Source organism: Felis catus, chromosome B2, assembly GCF_018350175.1.
Source record: "Felis catus isolate Fca126 chromosome B2, F.catus_Fca126_mat1.0, whole genome shotgun sequence".
Lineage (NCBI taxonomy): Eukaryota > Metazoa > Chordata > Mammalia > Carnivora > Felidae > Felis > Felis catus.
Genome location: NC_058372.1, coordinates 64510728 through 64537820, shown reverse-complemented (window position 1 = coordinate 64537820; position 27093 = coordinate 64510728). Strand labels below are relative to the sequence as shown.

Below are 27093 nucleotides of genomic sequence, written 5' to 3'. Positions count from 1 at the left end.
TAGAAAAGGTATGTGCTGTGTACTTTATTTCTAACTCTCAGCAGGTTTCACATGATCATGACTTACAGAAGTGATGAAAATATGTTAATTAACAAGGTTGTAACTCCCTAGCTGTGCTCTTAGTGTGATTCATGCTGTATATTAGTGGGAGGTGGGGGGGAGAAGGTTAAATTATATGCAATGTTTTACACTGCATAATAATTGTTACATTTTGACATGAAATCAAAATTACCAATACTAGAAAAGGAGTGCCCCAAATGCCCGCTCAAAGAGCCAGTGGTGTTTTTGAGGAATTTTAAGCTCCCTGGATTATAGGATGCCATGAATAAGAGGATGAGTGGTAGGTAGGTTGGCTGGGGAAGTTTGACCCAAAAATCTGGTGCAACATTCCACAAAAATAGGATAGTTATTAACGAGTGGCAACAGTGGGGAAATGATTACTGTGGGTTTGAAACAAAAAATTAGTAAATCATAACACTAAATGGAGAGGCCTGTGGCAGGTCTTGGAAGTGAGTTTAGAATTCTGCAGAACTGAGCTGTGGTTGCAAGTGAGAAACAGGCTGGTGGGCCCCCATGGCACTTGACTCTGCCTGGCCCTGGGTGCTTCAGGGAGAAGAAGCCTGCAGTACGGCCTAGAATCTTTCCTGCCAGTACAGTACACCAAGAGCCTTGCCCCCTTTCTTCTCTTGCCTTCAGAGCCACCTCTGCAGCAAACCCCAGGCTGAGAAGTGCTCTGGGGACCTGGGCTCCACCACTGGGTTGCACCAGCAAGGAGGGTGCAGCTTCCTTGGTGAACTCGGTTGAGGCAGAGGGAAAGAAGGGGCACCCTGGCTGTGTTTGAAGATGTGTGGTCCACAACATATACCACTTACTTGATTGTTTCCTGATACCTGAAAACAGTAAAGATATACATGTTACGTGAAAATGTACCGTATTGAAAAATAAAAACACAACCCACAAATTGCACAAAAATTCGTATAAGCATGATTATTTTACAAAAGGAGGCAAGAGCGCATTAGAAACGGGGTGTCATATGATTGAAACAGTTTGCAACGCATAAATGTTTCTAACACTCTCCCAGAATTCCTGCCTGGTTTGTTTAGAATCCAGATGGTCCGCATTGTGTATTTTCATGTAACCAGCCATCCTAGCTGCTTGGGAATCCTGTGATGAAGGTCACTAAACCGACTGCTGGCTTCACAATAGACAAATGACAGAAAATTAGGCATGAAGAGATGACAGAATCTCCTTCCTTTCCATACTAAACGTCTTGAATGTGAAGACTTGCTATCAATTTTAAGAGGAAAGTTTTTTGTTGGAGGTGAGCACCAAAATAGCATTGATTTATGACAAACTTATACCAATTCCATTAAAATGAACACAGTAGTTTCAGGCACTAATAAGTTATTACAACACTAGGTAATAAGGCAGTTCCCTTCATGACTTGCTTTATAGCATGGGTGCTGACTGGGCTCCTTCAGTTTTCCTGGCTACTGTTAAGATTATGCTCACAAAAACATACATAGATGATACTCTTTTTTTATATAATACAGCATTTCAGATTTAAAAAAATTTTAACGTGCATTTATTATTGAGAGACAGAGAGACACAGAACGTGAGCAAGGGAGGGGTAGAGAGAGGGGGAGACACAGAATCCGAAGCAGGCTCCAGGCTCTGAGATGTCAGCACAGAGCCCCACGCGGGGCTTGAACTCACAAACTGCGAGATCATGACTTGAGCCGAAGTTGGTTGATTAATCAACTGAGTCACCCAGGCGCCCCCAGATTTTTTTAATGTTAAGACTGAAATGAATGCAAAGAAAGCAGTCCAGGGTATTCAGAGAGGAAAACTAAACTCAGTAGATGCCAATGTCACAGCTGTGAAGATGACCCTTGGGGGTTCTCCTGGGTGGTGTCAGCAGAGGGAAGCCTATAAAATCTCAATCTGTTTTTGTATGAGCAAAGACATGCCTCATAAGTTGAAGCAGGGATTTAAATTAAAGTCCTGCTCAAGCTGAATTGTCTACATGTGGATAGGAATATCTCAAGATTGACTGTATAATCAAGTTCTAAATGTTATATTCTGGTGTAGGGGGCTACAGGAGTTTTAAAGCGAGTCAGTTCTCCACTAAGAACCATCACTATAACTCTGACCTACCTCCTTCTTGATGCTTCAGATTTCTCTCTTGGAAACTGGAGGAGAACAGAAGATTCCCTGGGTCTATCCATATTTAAAATTCTATCACTCCACAAGTATACACTGGAGCCATGGAAGCCTCACTAGGTGGTTGGGGGACCAGGTGGCAAATGGCAGCCAGACACTGAAAAGAAGTGAAGGGTATAAAGTTTGATAAAGCCTGTTTTTAAGATGTGGAATAGATGCAGCCTAAGTCACAAATAAGATAAGTTTGAGAAAGCCAATAAGGAAACCATACTTTTATCGTATAGATTAAAAAATTTTATTAAGTACCTCCTCACCTTGCCAGGTACTTGGAACACAGAGGAGGTGGATTCCCTGCTTTTACCTTTCTTACAGTGTATTAGAGACATAGACAAGCAAATATGAAGCAGAATCAACAAAGGACGTGCAATGTAGATATTGCTAGGTGGTAAAGTCATGGGTGATGTTTATGATTTTATTGTTAATTCTGTTTTGTAAGTCATCCAAAATAAAATGCATTTTTGTAATGAAATATATTGTTAATTTTTTTAAGTTTAGTTATTTTGAGAAAGACAGACACAGTGCAAGTTGGGGATGTGCAGAGAGAGAGGGAGAGAGAGAATCCTAAGCAGGCTTTGTACTGGCAGCTGACACAGGGCTTGAACTCTTGAAACAGAAAGATCATGACCTGAGCCAAAACCAAGAGTTGGACACTTAACCGACTAAGCCACCCAGGCACCCCAGTAATGAGAAAATACTTTTTAAAAATAAGAAAATATATTTTAGAAGGATACTTCACATAAACATTAGATTTTATGTTAGCAGGGTGGTATTATAAAATCCTTTGAGAGTTAACAGAAGAGCTACCTGAAGCTCAGGTTAAGTAGCTTATTAAGATCACAGAGCTATAGTGAAAAACCAGAACACTGGCATGCACATAAGTATATCTTACCAAAGTTTTGTTTGTTTGTTTGTTTTAAGCAGGAGAGCTAGGATTAAAGCTAAATCCTCTAAGTCTCCAAATCCCAGGCTCTTTCTACCACCTGACAGTGTCTACTAATAACAATATGCAATCTCGAGGATCAAGGTAAGAACTGCAATACATTCAGTCATAAAAAATGAAATGGGAGAAACCTGTGTAAAAAAAACCTCTTCAAAAATCTGAGTCTTACTGTCTTGCTTTTACTCTCCTGTATCACTCTTAATTTTTTTAAATTTCTTCCTTTCAATGTTTTCTTCTATCTCTATTAAAGACATAAATAATATTTGGGAAGGAAATAAAGGGAAAAAATAACATATTCCCACTATACTAAAATGACTATTGTTGATAATGTGGAATGTTTTTTTCCCTAGAGTTTTAGGGGTTTTAAAAATTATTATAATTATACTGATACCTAATTACAAGTCTTTGGTGGATTTCTGCTGTAATTACCCAAAGTTATCATTAAAAATTTAGTCAACAATAAGGGAACAGCCCCAAACTAAAAGATTAAGAAATATATCAAATAAACAATCTAAGATCAACACTTCCATATCACTATGCCATTAAACACTAGACACGTGAAAGGCTCATTCAGAAAAAGGTTTAGTGGTAAGACAAATTTAGGGAACATTTCAGATTCTTATCCCATTTTTGGAGATTCACAGTGCACTTTGCAAAAATCTGAGAGAAGCAGTGTTTAAGGAAGAAAAAACTTCTTTAAATTTTAACTCAACATTTCCTAAATTTATTTGTGCATAAAATTTTAAAAAATATTTTACACTCATTAGTGCCTTTTGGAATAGGAACAAACTTGAGGATACACTTTTCCAGTTCTTTCCAGTGCTAGATTTTAAACGACAACGTTATTAGACCTGACTACCCATGCCATACAGTACCCAATAGGAAAAGACAAGTAGCTTCCAAGATCAGTTGGGCCAGAAGCGAGAGGAAAGTGGGGACACTGTGGAACTCTGTGCACTTGGAAAATACATCTAGAAATGCAGCATTCAGCATTCCATCCTTCCAATCTTTAAAGTGTCTGTTTAACAAAATATTTCAAGATTCTAAATTTTCCCTGTCAGAGATGTCAGCCAATGAAAGAAGCCTGGAGAAATCACTAGCAGAAGGTGAAACATTGACATTATTTGATGATTCTTCCTTTATTCTTATACATTTCCTTCTTAACTTTGGGGCCTTAAAAACATTCTTGTTTTGTTTCACCCTATTCCTATCTCTATATTCAAGTACAAAAGTCTGTTGATCCTACATGTAGCATATCTTTCATGTTCTTCCTTTCGTCTCTATCCCACCCTCTTGCTTATTTACTTAATAATTCTCCTTTGGGCACCTACTCCATTCTCCATTAGACATTTGCCAGAAATGTGGTATCTGCCCTGGAGAAGAACACACCTAGTCGGGGGAGACTCATTCAGGGTTATCATCTCTCACCAATACCACTGTATTAGATCTTTCTTGCCCTCAGGCCCTTGTACTCTAGTGTATCCTCTAAAATTCCCATACTTATCCATTCAAAACCCAAATATGATCATGTCACTCTCTGTCCTGAAGTCAAATAATGGCTGCCAAATGTTATCTATGTACATTTAGGTTGAACTACATAAAACTGTCAATATTCCTACTAAGATGACAATTTTGCGTGGTTCAACACAATAAAATGAAATTTCCATTTTTCCATTTGTTGGCTACCGTTTTTTATGAAAATCTTGAGAAGGATCTTTTCCAAATCTGAAAGACATTTTAGGTATAATCAAAAATATAGACTATGAGGCATAAATAAAATCTGTTTTGTGAGCCCCAAATCAAAAGCCATAGGGCACACTCTTCAATTACTGGCAGTGATTTAAAATCTAGACGCTTCTCACATGGACAACTCTGTGGTTTACTCTAGCATCAACTCCTGCTACACGTACCCATAACCCAATAAACTTCCTGCATGTTCCAGTTTTTTTCTTCATGTTCCACTTCCTCCTTGGGTTATTATGAGGATTAAAAAATATACATAAAAGAATAATCTATGTAAAGTAGTTGACAGATTACATTTACTATTAGCAATAGGCCTAATTCTCACTTTTGCAAAAACAAACAAACAAACAAACAAACAAACTTCACTTACAACCCCATTGGAAGTAATCTCTCTGCACTGTTCTCCTAGCATTTCCTTTGTATCTCTAATAAAGCACATATCAGGGTCTATCTTGACTTAGAATTATTTATGCATGTGTCTATTTTCTACCCTGGATTATGGACCCCTTCTGAGCAGGGATCATATTTTATTCATGTTCTCACCTACATTGGGCAGAGGGCCTTGCACTGTGAAAGCAGTTTGCCATGCAAAAAGCACTATCAACTTGATGATGATTTGCATCAAGCATATGCTGAATTGTATTGAATTCTTTGTTAGTGAGGGTCAATACCACTCCTCTCTGGGAATAATGGTCATAAAGTTAGAAGTTAGGAAATTCTTTTTTCAATGAGAAGGACTGCCTGGATGGCAGATATCTGGAACCCAAATGCATTGTTCTCCCTAGTACAATTCTACTTTCCTAAAGGTGGAATTATCTTTTTGCCTTAATCATAGTGTAAGTAAATAGTCACCTTTCCTAATGCAACATTCGTTTCCTCTCTTATGGTTTCTTAGACAAAGACATGAATGCATAAAATCCCAATTATCTAAGTAATTGGGACAGTGAAGAGTTAAGGAAACATTCAAGAAAATGCATGGTATATGACTTCTTTTTCAGTGTTTTGAGAATTCAAAGCTATTGAGAAGGGCAAACCATGGAGGGCTATTCCTGTGAATTAATTCTGCTCTTACCCAAGACTTTCCTTCACACTTAAGGAGAATAACATCCATGGAAGTGAAGAAACATGCTCAAAGATATTGTGGTGAGGCAACATTTCTGTTGTGATGGATTTAGGCCAACCTATATGGAAAGCAAGGGGTCACTTTGAGATGGTTCCAGAATCTTTTAATTTTAGGCATCATATTTTTCTGATCCCAGGAGTTATGTTACCCTTGCTGTCAAAAAACTGACAGAAGGACAGTCCAAGATAGACAGGAGAGTAAAATTGTAGCTTTAAATGCTGTTCTATGAGATGCTGCTCCTGGTGGTTTCCAGAAAGCCAGAAAGGCATTAAAACCAAAGACTGCTATGGAGAAGGTCACTTTGAAACTCAAGTTTTGAGAGCATCATATGGTATTTTAGACATTAGAGGAGATAATCTTTATTGTTCTATGGAACTTTCAGCTGATAGGACCAATTGCAAAATGCTAGGCAACCTTGACTCACCTGACATGGAACCAGAGGAGCCAGAGACATGAAAGCGTTCATTTTTATCTCCTTCCTCTTCATCACACTTGCTACTTGTTCACCATGTCAGCTATGTAGGAATCAAACCTCTTTAACCACACTCCCTTCCCCATTTAATTACCTCCCTATCACAATCTTCTGCCCTTTATTCTGCTTTCCACGACCAGCCTTAGCATCCTTCCCTGCATAAATCTAGCCACATCCAGATTCATTTCAGCCATATCCCTTACCCCTTATCTGTTCCAAAATACGGAAAAGAAAGAAAAACTCCTTAACATTCTAAATCACAGATGGCAGGAAATCACATGTGTTAAAATTAAGTACAAATATACCTGACACCTCGTCAGAGGCAGTAAAGTGCTATGGTTAAGAGGGAAAACTGATGCCAGACTCTGTGGTTCAAACCTTGGTTATACTACTCCATCATTTAACCTCTGCATACCTCAGTTTACCCAACATTAAATTAAGAATGGTGTTGATACCAATTGCATTAGTTAGGATAGTGAAAAAATAACAGCCCCCTAAATGAAAACAGAAATTTACTTCTCTCTGATGGGGGACTGTGGGGCTGATGAGGTGGTTGTGTGATTATGGGATTAGTTTCCTCTGTCTTATTAAGAACCAACCACCCAACAAACCTTTCAGTATAAAAAGCTACATAATAGGAACAGTGTTGAGCAATAGAATTTTTCTGCTATTTTCAGAAAAATCAATATGTATACATCAAAGTATTAACTAGGAAATTAGGAAATTGTGGAATTCAGAAAAATCAATGTTTGCTTTGGCATATATTTGAAAGGAACTGAATTTTTTAACAAAGAGAGATGACAATTATAGACCTATTTTCTTTACAAAAGATCAAGGGATTTAATTTGTTGGCCAAATTGTTCACTAACATTTATGGGTACTTCTAAGAGAACAAAGAGATTCTTCTAACCAAAGTGTGGAAACCGAAGTAAAACAAGTAAAGGCAATCTTTTTAACCAACAAGTGGCAAAACTTTGGCCATATCAGATGTGTATAAAGTAGAGGCTTTTCTCATATAAGGACTCATTAGGTTCTTAAGGTTATCACTGGCCCTTTGGGACAGTACAGAAAGCTTATTTCTGTACCCAACAGATGAATGTCTACTATCATGGAGTTTTACTACAATATTGCAGACTTAGGTAGAACAGAGTACTGGTTTTGGAGTTAGATCATTTGAGTTTATATTCTAACCTTACTTATTGTCTGTATGACCTTGAGCAGGTTCTTAACCTCTGCATGTATTAGATTTGTCATCTGAAAATAGGAACAATAGTCATACATGCCCCATAGAGTAATTATGATGATGCATTAAAAATAATATGCATAAAGTTTTTACAGCAGAAGCATTGAGGAGTTGTTGGCTATTTAATTATTAACATACCCAAGTCTTTTAAAGGTTTTACAGCATTACAGACATTAACTTCTTACTTTTACACAGCTTTACCAGTCACAAAATTCTGTTGTATACACTATCTTATTTGATTGTCACGATTTCGTCACTACAGTTTTCAGGGACAATACTCCCATTTTAAAGTCAAGAAAACTAAAGCTTAAAAAGAGGAAATAACTTTCATAAGGTTGCCAACCCTCCAAACCAATGGGCTCGAGTCAATAACTTGGTATTCTTGCAAGTTAGCTTCCCTTGGCTGTAATCAGAGGAACAATGGTGGCGATGATACATGAGCCTTAGATGATATGGTCCAGATAGCTCCTTCTATGGACCATGACACATAGCCATGCTTTCCTTGACACCCCTGACTGGGCCAGGGAGAGCACATGACTTTACGGCAGTGCAAAAGCTCTGCCCAAACAAAGATGACAGCCACTTTCTGTTTTCTCCTTTGGAAATTTGAGCATTTCTAGTTGTGACAGCTGATGTTAGAAAGAGCTTCACCTCTACCTCATAATCTTTATCACTTTCACCTCAATTTCTTAAAACAGACAATTTTCTTAATAACGAAAACTCAACTTTAAGGACCCTCTTCAAACCTAATTGTTATCCCTAAGCCCCATCTGAACAGAAATTCTAGAGATGCCACTGAAAGGAGACTGAAAAGTATAGCGAGGGAGGCCAGGGGCACTCAGGGAAGGGCATGTTTTTCATGAAGACTGCTAATAGTGATAAAACTATTGCTGGGTAACATAGCAGAAGTTTCAAGAGCAGAGCAAGAAATCTAAATCTAAATTCTAAATCATGGTAAAGGCAAAGTTCAACAAAATTTTACTTTATATGGACAAGAAGTTATCTTAGTTCTAGATTGTAACTCAGTGTTGAATCCTACTTATTTGGGAACCCATGACTCTTCCCTTAGGGCCCATAGGTCTCTTTTGCTATTACAGAAGTGTCTCAAAGTAACTCAATGATGTCTCTTACACAAGTGTCTGTAACTAACTCAATGGCATTTCTGTTTCTTGCAACCAAAGACCGAGACAAAAAGAAATGTAAATTATTAATTAAGATCTCTGTTAGGGTTTTAAAACAAAAATACCCTATATTTTACATATGAAACCATACAAACAGAGATGCACAGAAAGCTGATCTGCCATGAGAGGCACAGAAAGAACCAGGAAAACATGCAGAGAGTCAGAATCTCTGAGTTCAGCTGCTCCTTCCCTTGAGTTTTCAGAGACATCCAATGGCCTTATAGCAAATTCTCTTTTTTTTCCCTAAGCTAGCTTAAGTTAGATTTCTGTAGTTTGCAACCCCAAATAGAGCTAATGTCTAGATTTCTCATCCCAGAATTCTTTGGGGGAATTCAACTAGATAAACTCTGGATATGTAATTCAAATATGAACACACATATATATGGGCCTGAACAAGCTATCTTAGAAATGTAGGAAAGCATTAGGTCACACTGAAAACCCAGAATTTAACCTTAACTGCCTGATTTTGAAAAGATAGTCATGCATACAAGTGATATCCAACTAGAAAATTAATTGTTAGTAGAAAAATGTTCCATAAATATTGTAATGTTTCTGAGTAAAGAGCACTGGCACCTGGGTTAAAGGATGACTGAATAGCAACCCTAAATATAGAGCCCTCCAGAGAGCTAGACAAATTTGTTTACATTCCAGGGTGGTGAAGGTAGTAAGGTAGAGACCTTCCCTTGCTCCGAGAGTATTTGTTTACATTCCAGAGCAAAGATCTATGCACCACCCCCCTGCCCCAACCCTGTACTCTGTCCCTTTCTCTTCCCAGAGGAGAGGATGGGAAGACATGTCAGTTGCCCTATAGCCTATAAAAGCTGTGAGTTTCACAATGTGGTGTTCCTCTCATGGAGTACCTATGCAGGTCCACCTAGCTCTTTCAGAGCTGTCTCATGGGGAAACTATGACATGGGGACCAGATACAAGATGCTCTGTGAGGAAATAAGAGGTTATTTTTTTTTCTGATCCATATATGGCAGTATAACTTGCTAACTTGCAAGTAGGGTAATATCTCAAACTCTGCCCAGTTTCAGACTTAACACTATATCCTAGATTGCTCAAGGTAAGTTTACACCTCCTATATAGAATAATTAATAGACCTCATTTCATTCTTAAAACTGTCCCTGTTCAGAAGGTAAATGATATGTTCACCCAACATACAACTCACATAATCTCAAGAGGTACCCTTCAAGAAATGCAATATTACCTAATTTTCTGCAGGTTTGGGTATTTGGTGACTCATTCTTTTTATTTGCCAACTCCGATTGCCATTAGGTTACAATGCTAACTCAGGTTATATTGCCATTGAAATAGTAAAATTGTCCCTTGAGGCTTCTCCCTTTCAATTCCTCTAGAAATTGGTACCTGTGTTGAAGCACGCATCTTCTGCTTTGTCTTGCAGTATATTTATGTATGCTTCTCATTCCCTATACCTGTCTACAATATTTTTCTCCACTGACATCCATAGTCTGGACTTATGCAAATGAATAAAATACCTCTTGGATAAGGCAAATAATTATCCTCAGATTTAACTGCTTCAAAGTTCAATTTGTATTCAGGTTTACTAAGCATATGGTTTACCTGTGCCCAAGTTGTATGACAACTCTCGTGTGGCAATTTAAACAGGGCTGATATTGATTTTTCTCCACAAATGGGAGAGTGAGACACAATATTAAATCATTTATCCCAGGTTAATGGCAAAAGGGAAAACAAAACTACAAAATATAGCTACTGGAATTTCTGTTCAGCATTCTATCCTCAGTATGACTGTGTGTTTCTATTTTGCGTGTTTATTCTGTAATGTATTTATTGTGTGATATATATAATGTATTTCATTCATTATAAAGCATGTTTCTTAAATATTGGTCCTGCCTTCTAACACATTAATAATAATTCATTCATAAGAACTATTTTTTAATTTACAGTATTGATTATATATATATTCACATATATATTTAATATTCTGGAAGTATATTGATAGGTTCAGAAATAGAAGTTTTTTTTTCAAATTTAGGATGCAAATGCATTTAACTATATTACAAAATTTTCTACCACTGGAAGACAGTATACTGCAGCCTCAAATTACAAAACTAATGTATATTAAAGCAAATTTAATTTAAATTACAAAATTTTCTACAACTGGAGAAAATCATAGTCTAGCCCCCTTAAATTACAAAAATAATGTTTTCCCTTTGCCATTCATTCCCAAACAAAATAATTTAAGTGTATCCCAGACAACCATAGAGGTCCTAGGATCCTTCTTATATTTATGAGAGAAGCTACCTACTGGTAATGATTTATTTATATTCTATTTATTTTTGCGAGAGAGAGAAAGACAGAGAGAGAAAGAAAGACAGAGTGCATGTGGGGGAGGGGCAGATAAAGGGGTAGACACAGAATCTGAAGCAGGCTCCATGCTCCGAAATGTCAGCACAGAGCCCAATGTGGGGCTCAAACTCACAAACCATGAGAACATGACCTGAGCCGAAGTCAGACATTTAACTACTGAGCTAACCAGGCACCCTGCTGAACTCCTACTTTTAATCCAATTCTTAACCACCACCACAACTTCCACCACCACCTACTCCTCAGTCCTTCCCACACTGGTTTCAATCCCTTGACATATATTTTCCTTGCAGTGAAGATCCTGTCCCTTGTCCTTCATTGGTCTTCCATTCTATAGGCTCTTGCCTGCTGCCATCTGCTAGACCCAATGTCTCCTCCAAAGATCTTTCACGCAACTCTTCATGTCCCTGTCTAGGCCTCCAACCAGTCATTTGGACCCCCTCAGAAAACTCAGCATCCTAATACTTTATCCTACAGAGTAATTTTCTCTTTCTTTTGGTCTTTACCTCTTCAACCCAAATTAGGCATGTAGTCTTTTTTTACCATTATTATTTTTATGTTAAAAGGAAACATGTTGTCTTCCCAAATAAAAAGAGCAATTGTGTTCAGGGTTAATATTCAAACTGTTTAGCAGAAAAAAAAAAAAAAGACAAAGGTACCAAGCTACCAGAACTGACCATAGTGAGGCTGCAACTCTGTACATGTGCTGCCAAAACGAGAACAGCAAGGCTGCAATTTTGAGTGACGATCCAGTGGGAGAGGGATTCCTCTGACTTCTTCAAGCAGTGATTCTCAAACCTGGCTGCATGTTAGAATCGCCTGGAAAGCTTTTCAAGCCCAGCAATGATTGGACCCAAGCCCAGTCCAGTTGAATTGTAATCTCTAAGGAAGGGGTCCAGTATTGGTATGTCTCAGAACCTTTGCAGCTGATTTTTTTTATTGCAAAATGATCACTACAATAAAGCTAGTTAATATCTGTCACCATACATAGTTGAAGAATCTTTTCCTTGTGATGAGAACTTCTAAGATCTACTCTCTTGGCAACTTTCAAATATGCACTATTGTACTATTAACTATAGTCACCAATTTTGCAGCTGATTTTAATGTGCAGACAGGTCCAACAATCACTGGGTTGGATGAATGAGATATGCAGCCATGACTATTACTGCTCAAACTATTGCCAGTTCTTGACATAGCTTTTCTTCTGTTCTTCTGAGGCCCATAGGGGGGAAGTGAATTGACCAAATTCAACACAAGAATCAGTGGCTAAATAGAAACTCTCTCTTGATTTTCTGATTCCCAGACCAGTCTTCTTTCCACTGCACCAGGACCCTACAGTATAAACTTAGCATGCTGCATATTACCACATTATATATGTATTTGTTATAGTCGCCACTTGTGATTAATCACATGATTCTATGTATACTTAATGACCTACTTTCTCAAATGCTCACCAAAGGCAGTTGTTGAGGATGAACAGGCTTTCATCCTGATTGGTCTGGCTATTTAAGATCCACCGTGCAATGTCTTGCAGTAAGTAGGTAGTAGCGTTATTGTCCTAATTGTCATTGCAGACTGAGGAAACCAAAGCATAAACAAAGAAGAGGTACAAAGCATAGGAGGAAATGCTCTGTAACTCTGATCTCATTGCAATATCCAAATGCCATCTTGTACCAAGAGGAATCTGTGGGAAAGCAAGTGAGCAATATCTACAGCATCTGTGTAAGGGGATAGCTGAACCAGTAGTGCAGGTTCAGTAGGAGTAGAGAAAATTTATGTTCAGTTTGTTCCCTTATTTTAGAGATGAAGCCAAAGTCATGCAGTAGGTTGGGATGCAGAACTACAAGTAGGAACTGGGTAGCCTGATTATCACTGGACTGCTATATCAACTCTACTGTGATGTAAGATGTAGTGCCCCTTAGAGCATTCCTTATAAAGGAAGGGAGAAGGGAGGGAGGAAGACAAAGAGAGAGATTATCTATATTCATTGTAATTAATCCATCAAACTTGTCTCATCCTAGTATCTGAATTTCATTTCAGGCCATCTGCGAAAAAATAAAATGAAGTAAAATAAAAAACAGACTTTTTAACTATCAAGCAAAATTACCTCCCCAATAGTATTTAATAATATTAAGAAGTAATCTATATATTAATTTTAATTTCTCAATTTCATGTAATATTATAATGTTAATTTGATATAAGGTATAACCATTGGCCTATCGGGGCTGGAAAATATAATCCTTCCAAGATAGTAGTTGACCCGTCAACAACACAGATTTGAACTGTGTGGGTCCACTCATACACAGATTTTTTTTATAGTACAGTATTGTCAATATATTTTCTCTCCTCATGATTTTCGTAACAACATTTTCTTTCCCCTAGCTTACTGTATTGTAAAAATACAGTATGTAATACATATAACATACAAAATATGTGTTATCAACTGTTTCTATTATTGGTAAGGCCTCCGGCCAACAGTAGACAATTAGTAAAGTCAGGTTATACTCAGATTTTTGACTGTGCAAGGGGTCAGTGTCCCCAAACCCCTTGTGTTCAAAGGCCAACTGTATTTAGACCATTGAGGCTGTGGGGTAGGATTAGGGTGAAAGGAATCTCTGGTCAGTTTCTTCCCCTTTTCCCAGAGGCATGGGGAGAATTACTCTGTGCAAAATGCCTTGGGCTCTTCGAAGGAGAGCTGCCATAACAGTATAAATTTACAATTGTTTTGGACATGAATAGGAACAGGAACTCTAGTGACACTAGTAACTAACACAATTCTGAATTTTGAGGGTAAAATCCTGTACTCTAGTTCTTCCTAGGTCAGTTTGGAATGCTATAAATACAACCCCAATTATAAAATGTTTCATTATAGCAATATAGCAAGCTTGTTTGCCATATGCCTAGTGGTGTGAAGAGCTTTTCATTCCGTGAAAACAAAGATCTCAGAGCCAATAATAAGCAATGTTAACAGGGCCTTGCTGTCATATTTAATGTGTAGAGAAAAAAAGAAAGAAAGAAAATCCAAACTTCAGCCTTAGGCTGGCAGTCTGTAGCTCAGCCTCTCTGCATTTTAACCGGACTAAAATATTAAATATTTAGGCTCAAGGGATCTGTGATAGTTTAGATCCAGCTGTAATATTGGTTTAACAACCAGGAAAAATAACTTTCCACCTCAGAAGCAAAATTAAAGTAACAATCATTAAACTGGTATAATTGAGTGTTGTAACTTTGAACTATGATTCAAATAGAGGTGCACATTTTCTCATTGTTTCAAACTGTCGATAATTAAAGACATCATTTGGGGCGCCTGGGTGGCTCAGTCGGTTAAGCATCCGACTTCAGCTCAGGTCATGATCTCGCAGTCCGTGAGTCCGAGCCCCGCGTCGGGCTCTGTGCTGACAGCTCAGAGCCTGGAGCCTGTTTCAGATTCTGTGTCTCCCTCTCTCTCTGACCCTCCCCCGTCATGCTGTCTCTCCCTGTCTCAAAAATAAATAAACGTTAAAATAAATTTTAAAAAGACATCATTTAATGTAGTTTATGTAGCAACCACTAAATAACCCAAGAATGGGAATGCCTAATAAACTGTATAAATGTATTTTACTGATGCACAATTTTCTACATAGCTCTATGTGTACATATAAATATACCTCATTAATCCAGACACCACTAGTTTATGGAGTGGATTAATACAGACACTGAGTATTTTTGAAACTGTTCAGACACAGAATCTATGTTTGGATTAAAGATGCAGCATTTAAATGAGTTGAGTGCTGAAAGGAAAAGAGAAGGAAGCTCATTGTCTTAAAGATTCTTTTAGGTTAGATTTTTATAACTGGATTACTATTTTGAAATTGAAGTGTTAATTGCAGAGTGTGTTGAAAGTCACTGAATGAAAAGTATCTGGGAGGCAGAACAGCATGGCTGTTAGAGTGAACCTACTAGGATTGAATCCTAGCTCTGCCACTCACCTAGCTAGGTAAGCTGTATTTAATGAAAAACGACTTTAATGAACAAAAGGGGGAAAGTACTTGCAATTCAGTCTGCTCAAAAAATCTTGATCACACGATTACCATGTCATTGGTCTCACCCAGACTCTGACTCAAGTAGACAATGATTCATTAAATAATAGAACCCCAAAGTATCCCTGACACTCAGGTATTGATTCCACAAATAAACCTCATCACTGGCTCAAAGCTATCCTAAAATAAGGCTGTCTGTGAGGTAGAAAGCCAGGACGTGGCCTACAAGGCCCCAAGAACCAGGCCATTTTGGCAAATCATTGGACATCTCTGTGCTCCATGGTCCTTCATTAGTGAAACAGAGAGAATGCTCACTCGTAACATTTGTTGGAAGGATTCAATTAAATGAAATAATGCTTTGATAAATGGCAATTTTATTGATAGGAACATAATGACATCAACATAATTTTTAAAACAAACATTTGGTCTAAGAGAAAATGTTTTAATAGTAGTCATTTGAACATAACTAGGGTATTGAAATTCAGATAACCAACTTTTTTTTTTTAAGTGAAAGCAGCAGCATCTGTTGACCTATTCTAGAGTTATTTAGTGGTTGCTAAATAAACTACATTATTCATAGTCTTTGCTAGTAGTCCAAATTCAAAAAGTAAATAATTTGCACAAAACCACATAACTAGATAAAACCTTAAATGTATTGGTCAGGGTTCTCCAGAGAAACAGAACCAATAGGAGATACATACATGTATACATATATTATAGAGTATTGATTCAAGTGATTATGGATCCTGAAAACTCCCACAATCTGCCCTCTGCAAGCTGGAGACCCGGGAAGGCTGGTAATCCAGTTCAAAAGCCTGAAAGCCCAAGAGCCAGTGGTATAGATTCCAGTCCGAGTTTGAACACCTGAGGACCAGAAGTGCCAAGAGCAAGAGCAGATTAATATCCTAGCTCAAGCAATCAGGTAGAGAGTGAATTCAATTTTCCTCTGCCTTTTTGTTCTGTTCAGGCCCTCAACAATTGGATGATGCCCATCCACACTGGGGACCTGCAACAATCTGGTCATCCCTTGGCCCAGTCAAGTTGAAACATAAAACTAACCATCACACCAAGTGTCTTGCTTCCCAGTTCATTATCATTCTTTTACGATTGCGGATTTTATTCCTCCTCCTTTTGGTTCCCCTTATTTTTTCTATTTGCTGAATCATTTTTTCATGAAATCTTACTTGAAATCCAGAAAAAGTTGGAAAGGATCTTTGGCCCCCCATCAACCCTCAGAGACCCTATGCCCTTGAGCCACCTTTTTGAGGGAACCCTCAGGCTCTGTGTAATACAGATGGAAAACCATTCTGTTCCACATTAATGTAGTTTCTACAGTCTATTTGAGAAAAGTAATTAAAGAATTGAATATTCTTATTCACACTTGAAAGTAATAAATCTATTTGAACATTATACTAAATTTAGCAAGGCTTCTTCTATTATTAATTATTGAAGGAATATCAGATACATGTATTAAACTTACTAAAAGCCTTTTTCTTCATGGAGCTTGTATGATAAAATATGACAAAATGTGATAAAAATCTAATTTAGAAGAGAACACATTTTCATGTGACTTTCTAGTATTTTAATGCCTTTCATGCCATATTTTATTTCTCTTGAAAAAAATAGTGGTTAGAATATGACTATATATATATATATATATATATGTAATTATATATATCTTGCTCTTATATATGTAAGAGAGCAAGCACGAAACAAAATGACTACCTAGTACAGTTGGGCTAGCACCAAGCCTTTTACGTTTATTTTCTCACTTGATTCTCATGTAATGGCCTCAACGATGCCTGAGTAAGAATGAGGCCACATTAGTATTAATACAAATTAATTTTATTTGTTCTGTTTTTCACCTGCTAAGCCCAGAATTCCTAGTCCCATTGATATTGAGCATTATTTTTTGTGCTTACTTGCCATCCTTGTATCTTATTTGCTGAAATGTGTGTTCAAGCATTTTGCCAATTGTTTACTTGGTTATTTTCCTAATATTGAGTTTTGAAAGTTCTTTATAAAATCTGAATATAAGCCTTTTAGCGGACTTATAAATATTTTCTTTACATCTGTGGCTTTTTCTTTTGATCTCTCAGTGATGTCTTTGAAACAGCAGGAGTTTTTAATTTTGATGAAGTCTAATTTATCACTATTTTGTGTATTATCTAAGAAATCCATACAATAACCCTCATCATGGATCATTATTACATGCTTCTTTGCATGCATTGTAATTTATTGGATGCAAGACATTGTGATTTTTACCTTGTTGGGCAATGCTGAATATTTTTGTAGATATTCTTGGCTTTTGTTCTAGGATGCAGTAAAGTTGCTTGCAAGCAGTTTGACCCTTTAAAATCTAAGTTTTAAGGATTTTTAGGCAGGACTGGAACAGTGCTCAGTCTAAGGCTAATTATTCCTAAAACTGAAGGAAGGCCTTTATGTACTCTACCCAATACCCTACTAATTATGAAATTTTCCAGTCTGGCAGGTAGACACTGGTGCTGTTTCTGGCCTTGTGTAAGTGCAGACACTATTACCTGAAATCCTTTCAGGAAGTTATTTTCTGGGCTCAGGTCATTTGCTCACTTGAATACACTGATCAGACTCTCCTAATTCCCAAGGGGCACCTTCAGAGTTCTTTCTCTGTAAGGACCTCTTCTGTTCAATATTCTGTCCAGCAAATTCTAATAAACTTTCCCTGGACTCTCAGCATTGTCCCCTCAACCCAAAATGTTCACTGGTTTCTGCCTGCAAGCATTCTCAAGGTGTAATATGGGTAATCATATGACTCAGCTTGTTCATTTGCTCTCTCTCAGGAGTTACTATGTTTTATTATCTAATGTCCAAAGACTTGAAAACTATTGTTTCAATATATTTTGTACATTTTTTGTTGTTGTAGTTTCGTGCCAGAGAGTATACACAGTCCCTGTCACTATGTCTTGGTCAAAGTATAGAACTTCCTCCTGATTTTTAATTGGAAGCATGGTTACTTTAAATATGTTGGAATAAGAAGACTGACAAATACAAACACAAACCTCATTTTAAAGTGCCACTTTGGAGAATCCAAGGGCAATATGAAGACACAGGGATTAGGGGAGAAAAGGAAGAGCTGACACGTTACGACTGGTTCTGAATCAACAGAACACAAAGGTCTTTCCTTTCAAGCCATCTCATTGCACAGCACTAGCAGCATCACAGCACATGTTATATAAGGCTGACCTACCTTAAAATGCATGAATCAACCTTTATTTAGAATTAATTTTTGATCCTTTGACCTTTTATGAATTCTTAGCATCAAAATGTCAAAAGGCTTTGAAAGTTTAATCAAAATGATGTCATTCCTTCTCATGGTCAAATCTGCACTGTGCCTTTTGATAGTGCCTATGAATATTACAACTATTTTAACTCTCATTAACTCTCTTATATTTCTTATTGTGGATAAGGTGAGGAGACTAAAAAGTTATGTATACATTGATTAAATGACCACAATGTCAAATCTAAACAAATATTGACCTGCAACACTTAAACCATCAATCAAATGATTTTGGAATTGATCTCAGAAAAAAATATATGGGCCTGCAAGAAAATCTGTCCGATTTTTTTGCCCTTTCTTTTCTGCCTATACTCTTGGCTTCTACTCAGTTTTGTGCTTCTAAACTTTGCCTTGCAAAGCTTGAGCAAAAAAAAGAACCCAAGGAAGGGGCATCTGCTGCTTACTACTAAGAGTTGTGCCAGGCAGGTTGCAGAGGCAATAGGGTCTCAGTGAACTGGGGCAATGAAGCCAATCAAGAATTAAGATGACTCAGGGGAGCCTGGGTGGCTCAGTTTGTTAAACATCCAATTTAGGCTCAGGTCGTGATCTCACAGTTCATGCATTCAAGCCCCAAGTCGGGCACTGTGCTGACAGCTCAGAGCCTGAAATCTGCTTTGGATTCTGTGTCCCCCTCTCTCTCTGACCCTCTCCTGCTCACACTCTGTCTCTGTCTCTCTTTCTCAAAAATAAACATTAAAAATATTAAAAGAATTAAGATGACTCAAAATAATTTGTGCTCTAGTTGCCTAATGCAGTGACATCAGTTGGCGACATAGGAATAAATTCCTAAGCTACTGAACCTGAGTGGCAGAAAGTAAAGGAATTACCATATGCTGTAGAAATTACCAAACCTAAAGAACTTCAGAATGGATATCAGAGGTCTTACTCAGACTCTGCAAGGTGAACAACCACAGTGAAGTTTTAAATGAATTATACTGAAGACAAAAAAATGGGAGTTATTAGTGGCTTATCAAGTATCTGCCACTGTGTTCACACCTTGAGACATATTTCAGTCAATCCTCACACCAATCATGGAAGGGTTGTACTACTGTCCACATTTCACAGAGGAGAAAACTAAGGCAGTAATTAACTAATTAACTGAGACACTATTTGAATCTAGGCCTAATTCCAAAGACTTCTTTATTTTTTTAATGTATTCATGTTTGAATACATAATAGATGCACATGGTACAGAATTAAAAAGGGTAAAAATGTCATAAAAGTAAGTTTTCTTCCAATATATTCCCAGATGCACAGTTCCCCTCCCAAGTGACAACTTAATTAATTTCTGTATACTTCTACAGATGTTTTACCAACTATAATGGTAGACACATCCATTTTTCCTTACAGTTGCATTAGTATTTGCTTCATGTATTTTGATGGTCTGTTAGGTTCATAGTAGTTTAAAACTGTTACATCTTCTTAGAGAATGGACTCATATTATAATTTTGTGATGCTCCTCAGTATCACTAATGATCTTCCTTGTTCTGAAATCTACTTTGTATGATATTAATGTAGCTCTTCCATCTCTCTTTTGATGAGTACTAGCTTGTTTTACCTTCTTCCTTCTCTTTCCTTTTATCTTAGTCTTTATGTTTAAAATAGATTACTTGTTCTGCCATTGCAATTTTATGATGGATCCAAGAAAGGCATTAATTTTCATCTGTCCAACCTTTTAAGGTCATGCACAATAACTTCCAAACTGTTTACAGGTCAAAGCTGAAACCAGAAGTTTTCTCAGCCTAATTATTTTTAAAGATAATTTCTTCTCAGAGACAATGAACATACATTTTAATACAGAGAAAGTCTTATCTTTCTCTTGACTACAGCAGTAGAATATGCATTGAACACTTAAGAGTTATATACATTGCTTTAAAATATGATTAAAAAAGAGTTACTAGGATTCAGCTGTATATATCATTTAAGGTTGGATTTACATTTGTTGTAAGACTGTTCTTACTAACTATACATTTGGTACTAACTCTGAGAAAGCATTAAAATCCAAGGAACCTAAGTTAAACAAAGACCTATATTTTTTTTTGAAAAGAAAACATATATAATTTATTTGAAAAACACTGCAAACTGTCTTAAAGTGATCTTAATTGTTCCTTGGCCATAATTTTCTTTGGATCTGCATCCTGCTATTGGTTTGGGACATTACATAAATGCAATTCCATAATTTATTAAAGAGAAGCCATCCGTGGGTGCCTGGGTGGCTTAGTCGGTTAAGTGTCTCACTCTTGGTTTTGGCTCAGGTCATGATCTCACGGTACATGGGATGGAGCTCCACATCAGGCTCCTTGCTGACACAAAGCCTGCTTGGGATTCTCTCTCTCTCTCTTTCTCTCTCTTTCTCTATCTTTCTCTCTCTTTCTCCTTCTCTCCATCTCCTCTGTCTCTCTCTATCTCTCTCAAAACAAATAAAATTTAAAAAAAAAGAGAGAGAGAAACCATTCGTACATTTTATAGAAGTGTTTATTAATATAACCAGCCTTTTTTTAAAAAAGCTTATTTATTTATTTTGAGAGAGTGAGGTAGAGCATGAGTGGGGGAAGGGCAGAGAGAGAGAGAGAATCTCAAGGAGATTCCATGCTGTCAGCACAGAGCCTGATGTGGGGCCTTGATCTCACAAACCACGAGATCATGACCTGAGCTGAAATCAAAAGTCAGTGCTTAACCAACTGAGCCACCCAGGAGTCCCTAAGCAGTCTTGATTGTTACCCTTGGACCCCACTGTCAGGGATCATACTAGTGATTTTATTGGCAGGGACAAAAAAAATCTAAACAAGGTAACAGTCAAGCATTTTCTAGGAGTTTTTCTTATTTCATAATAAGTGATAACTAAGATTTCTTAGAGTAGACAGAGTAACTAGCTATGGAAAGGCAAGATCTCTGAAATCTATAGAACTGACATAGTTCATGAAAATTTTGTACAATTATCAAATTTCAGTCATGAAAATAGATTTGTGATACCTTTTGCTTAAGATATAGTTGGAAAAGATATCATTCCTGATAAGTTATGACAATTTCTTCCATTAAGAGAATTTTTTGAGTGAGCTTTTTTTCACTGCATATTGTTTCAGTTATATATTGCTGATTAACCACCCTAAAACTTAGTGACTTAAACCACAACAGTTAATTTTTCTTAAGATTCTACAAGTTGATTGATTCTTCTTCTGGTCTGTTCTGACATTACTTATGTGGTTGCATTCATCTGGTGAGGAACCTGAGGATGGGCTCAGCTGTGGCAGATGGGACTGCTGAACCAATCTTTCCCCGAGTCTCCACCTGGGCTCCATCAGCAAAGCATCACAGGAGGGCAAGTTTCAGTGGAGAAGCTCTCATAGGGCCTCTGCTTGGCATCATGTTTGCTGATACCTCATTGGCCAGAAGCCATACAGTCAATCTCAGAATCAACTGGGAGGAAAATGGAAGTGGATGCTGGGAAGTTTGATTCATTGGGAAACATTGTTGTAAAAATCTCTTCTAGTCCTTCTTTTGGTTCCACATATTCACATCTTTCCCACATGCAAGATGTACTTAGTCCCTTCCAAGAACCCCCAAAGTATCATCCAATCACTGTGTAAGGCTCAAAGTCCAGGATCTATGAGGTTTTGATGCAAATGAGGCTTCACAGGTGAAATTTCTCAAGTGCCCCTCTTTGGGAGCAATTCCTCTTAAACAAAGGATTCAGGAACTAAACGGTTGTTATTTTCGCCCACACATGCAACATACATTGGTGTGATAGGGAAAGGATAACTTCAACCAGATACTTGGATTCCAAAAAGAGAGGAACAGAGGCACATAGTCCATAATAATTATGCAGTCCTGCCCAGGATATGCTCTCAGGCCCACAACTCTAAGAACTGTGAGTGTTCCTTAATAGAAACCAGTTCTGTTTATCTGTGGTTCCCTAATCCTTTATTCTTCTCAACTCTTTCTTTAATGTTTAGCCATTTTAATATAACATGAATTTGTCTGAATTTGGTAGTGCTTCCTTTGGAGAATTCACTGTTGTTGTATCTGTAGATATTCCTTCTGCCTCATCCTCTCTCTTCCCCCTTTCTGAAATTTAAATCATGCAAATGTTAGCTCTTCTCACTGAGTCTCACACATCTCTTGCATTTTCATTTCTTTTTTTAGGACTTGTGATTTCCACATGAACCAGGTTAACAATAACAGAGCTGGAGTAAGCACATTCAAGTGAACTGAGATGGACTGGAACTCCTTCACTTGTTTAAAGTGAGTTTGTAGTCTTTTTGGACTGTTTGGTCTTGGAATAAAAGGCTGGATTTACTCTTGGGGAGCAGCTGATAATATTCTGTGGCTGGAGAAATTAGGTGGATATCAAAATGGAAGACCCTTTACTGAAAAAAAGAACCTGGTTAAAAAAAGTATTAGTACTTCTCCTATTTTCATTCCAGCACCCTTAGTTCAGACAATTTTTTTTAGACATTCCAGTTCAGCACAGTGTCTTTTCATCCAGTTCTTATCACTATCCAGTAGGAGAAGAAAGAAGAAAAGATTAATAAAGAAATAATGCATATGTGGCACATATTCTCTCTCACCCATTTTATCAGTCTTAAATAATTTAGGGCAGGAAAACTTTCATAGGATTTTCTAATTCACAAATGCTCTAAAACACACACCTCAAGAATGTGCTAGATTTGCTGTGCAGTCTCTTGCCCCTATGATGTATAATTTAAATGAGGACTGTACTTGGTAAGGGAGTAGAGTGAATGCGCTATAAGCCAGCTATTGATACTTCCCAAATAGCCACTCTCTGCTTATTAAAAGATGATGAGGCAAACCAGTATCTTATAGGAGCCAGATCTGGTGGGAAAGTAAATTGATTCTCTTCCTTCACTTGGATGGAAGCAAAGGAGTTCTCTTGCATTCATCCGAGAAATAAGACTTTCTTAATACAAAGAGGATATTCTAATTCAAAACTTTAAAACAAATAAGATAGACAAATGAGCATTGAACAAATAAAACAACCCTTGAAATCTGGTGTAGCCCAAATGGCACTGCACTTAGGCCCCAAAATCTATCCCAGATATGTCACTTACTAGTTTTGAGTCCTTTGGCAATGTAATCACGTTAAGCCTCAAACTGTACAATCCTAACACAGAATGGGAGGTGCATCCAAACTCTACCTCCATTACTATTTTGTTAGGAGGATAAAATGAGATAATGCACATGAAATCACTTTGTAAAGCCTTGAGCACTGTGCTGATGTAAGACATTATTTTTGTACTGATACCTATTATGAGAAAAATAAAAGATTAATTCAAGATTATGCTGCATGGTTATGAAAAACTGTGTACTTTACAATATCCAGTTATTTTTAAGGATCCCCATTGCCATAGGCATGAACATTTAATCAGTCACTGGAAGAAAAAAAAAACCACCCCCAAAGAGCTTTGCCTAAGAAAAGCTGATAAAACAGAGTCATGCCATGTTTCCATCTTAATCTTCCTTCAGCATCCTCCCACCCTTCCTGGCTGCATACTTTGCATACTTAGAATTTTAGGCCGTTGATTATGTGTGCAAATATATATATATTTGAATGGCAATGGTGCAACAGAAATAGATGCCATTATCATGGTGGGTAAAAATCTAGCTTCAGGGGCAGTATCTGCAGTCAAATGTGCAGCTAACCCAGTAAAGCTTGGTTGCTCTGTTATAGAAAAGGCATGCTGAATCTGCATGTGAGTAAAGAACATTCTCTCCCTTAGGACGTTATAACTTCTGCTGATACACCTCACTGGTTTTATCATTCAGATAAAATCTTTAAAACAGGAGAATATAGGAAATCATTGGTAGAAAGATAGATAACATGGAGTTACCATAAAAGAGGCTTAATTTTGTAGCTATTTCACATTATTGCTAATGTAGGCATGAAACAGAGACACAGATTTTTCTGCTTACTTAGCAATGTCCTATTTTTCTTGGCTATTCTTAAAGACTGAATAAGGACACCTTTTTACATCATTCTTCCAGATTCTAAAAATAGAAGAGAAAAGTAATGTGATAGTGATAATATAAAAATAGCTACCATTTAATGAGTGTCTACTCTGGACGAGGCAGTTCATACATATTGTCTTATTATATTATTAGCCTTTGGGATTATTACAGGTAGATATCATAATTTTCACTTACATATAAGGAAACTAAGTCTCAGAAAGGTTACATATTTGTTCACATAATACAACTAGTAAGTAGCAAAGTGGCAAACAGATTTTATGGAATGACTCTCCATTTGCTAGTAAAATCTGTTAACTAGGTTGTAGGGCATTTGCGAAATGGGAACACTGCTTTCATCAGAGAGGGTGGCCACCTGTACCTCCAATAATATATCCTCCTTATAAGTAGCATTCCAGAGAAAAGGCCACACCCCTATTTCCAAATGGATGCTATCTTCACTAGAATTATATACCCACAATTGGACCCATCTCTGTGTCTAGGAGGAGAAAATACTCTAATGAGCTCATGTCATCCGTCTACCACATGTGGGAAAAGAAGGACAACATGGTTGACATCTTCATGCTCTTGTCCAAAAGAAGGAATATAGGTCAGGAAAAAAGAAGTGTCAAATATTTTACAGCAATTACCTAAATATTTGTCACTATTTCCTAATAGCTTTTCTGACATTTGCCTCTCTGATCCCCAAAGCAGACTGTAGAAAAAATAAAAACATAATTGAAGAATAACTTCTGCTAGCTATGTTGAGATTACTTGAACTTCCGACTGCTCCTTCTTGTAGTTTCCTAGAGCAAATCAGTTGGATCTTCAGTGCTTTTAACATGGAGGAGAAAAATCCTCTTCTTCCCTTGTCCCTGCCTCTTTGCTTGAATGAGCCACTGGCTGATTAGAGAAGACAACCACTTTCTTATAGCTTAAAGCAATAAGTAGTTTTAGTAGTTTTCTCATCTCTTCAAAATATGCAAAGAAAAGAAATGACCCTAGAAACAAAGCAGTCATCAATACGCATAATAGCTATATTTATGATACTGAAAACCTAGACAAAAGTTTTGACAAAGAAATGTAATGCTATTTCTCAGTGTCAGCAAACTTTAGCTTGAGTACAATATTGGGAATTTGGTACATTTCAATGATTTATGGGCACTAAGATATTGGTAGTTTATAGGATACCATGAAATGCATTCCTCTCCTTAAAAACTGGGATTCTAAAATCACTCTCAACAGAAAACAGAGATATACAAAATCACCTTAATACTAGCTCCTGGTATGCCAGTACTGGCCATTACATATTAAAAGATTTTTCCCTATATAAAGGAAAAATATGTCAGAAAGGAAATGATCAGCTATGGAAGCAAAACTAGGAATGAAAACTTTAGCATTATATATTTAAGAGGTTTCTGGGTAATGGGTATCCTTGAATAGATAATCTGACCTATTGCATTTTCAATTGTTGAGATGATGTTCACACAGTGGAAGGACCATGGGCTTCACAGTCAGATAAACCATTCATTATACAAATATTTACTTAGTACCTCCTGTGTCCCCAGTAGTTCTAGACACTTATGGTATGTCAATGAACAAGACAACAAAGATCCCTGCACAATGTCACAGACAGGGCAATAGTCATTAAACACAGTAAATAAGTAAATTGTATAGTGTTGTTAGAAACCAAATAACTGCTATGAAAAAGAAAACATAAAACAAGATATAAGGAATTGAGGGGGCTCTGGAGGAAGGATAGGGTGTGATATTAATTTGCTAGTCAGGTAATCCTCACTGAGAAGGGATATTTGAGCAATGAATTGAAGGTGATGAGGGATTTTCCAAGTGGATATCTGGGTGTGGGGGTGGAGGGTGGTTGGGGAAACATGCCATGCAAAGGGAACAGTGAGAGCAATTGCCTGAAGATAGAAACATTCCTGGCACATCTAAGGAATTCCAAGGAAGCCAGTATAGCAGGAGTTAAGTGAAGACAAGGGGAAGTAAAAAGAGAGAAAGTCAAAAGGAGATCACTGTAGGCCACTGTAAAGACAACTGGAACACTTCAAGTGTGAGATGATGGTGGCAGGGTCTGGGGTTGGTAGCAATGAAGGTGGTAAGAAATCATACTTTGGATATATTTTGAAGGTGGAACAAATAAGATTCATTGAAAGACTGGGTGTGGAGTGTGAGAAGGATAGCTGTCAAGAACACTGCAAGGCTTTTGGCCTGAACAACTGAATGCAAACCCTGGCACCATCCCCTACTGGTCATGTCTCCTTTGGTAATTTATTTCTCAGTATCCTCTTTCATAAAATGGGGCTCAAATGGTATCTTCTAAGCAGGATGGTTATGAAACTATTAAGTGAGATACCGTTTGCAAAGCATCTTGTACATGGTACACATCAAACAAGTGGCCATTACAAGCCATTTTCTTTCTTTCTTTCTTTCTTTCTTTCTTTCTTTCTTTCTTTCTTTCTTTCTTTCTTTCTTTCTTTCTTTCTTTCTCTTTCTTTCTTTC

The 27093-nt window shown here is 37.3% G+C and overlaps 2 long non-coding RNA genes across 8 annotated transcripts in view; one reads left to right on the top strand and one right to left on the bottom strand.

Annotated features, from left to right (window-relative positions):
- LOC123385428 overlaps nt 1-27093 on the bottom strand; it is a 385056-nt gene that overhangs the window by 234793 nt on the left and 123170 nt on the right. The window contains exon 5 of one of the 7 annotated variants that reach the window (XR_006597901.1): nt 2158-2320. The exons of 5 other annotated variants lie outside the window; for them this stretch is intronic. This is a non-coding gene — a long non-coding RNA (uncharacterized LOC123385428). Of the gene's footprint in view, nt 1-2157; nt 2321-20934; nt 22976-27093 lie in introns of those variants that run through there. One more of the 7 variants, XR_006597902.1, reaches the window with a different exon arrangement.
- Nucleotides 517-23907, top strand: LOC109499734. The gene is made up of 3 exons (XR_002742317.2): nt 517-1321; nt 3145-3247; nt 22752-23907. It is a non-coding gene; the product is annotated as an uncharacterized LOC109499734 (long non-coding RNA).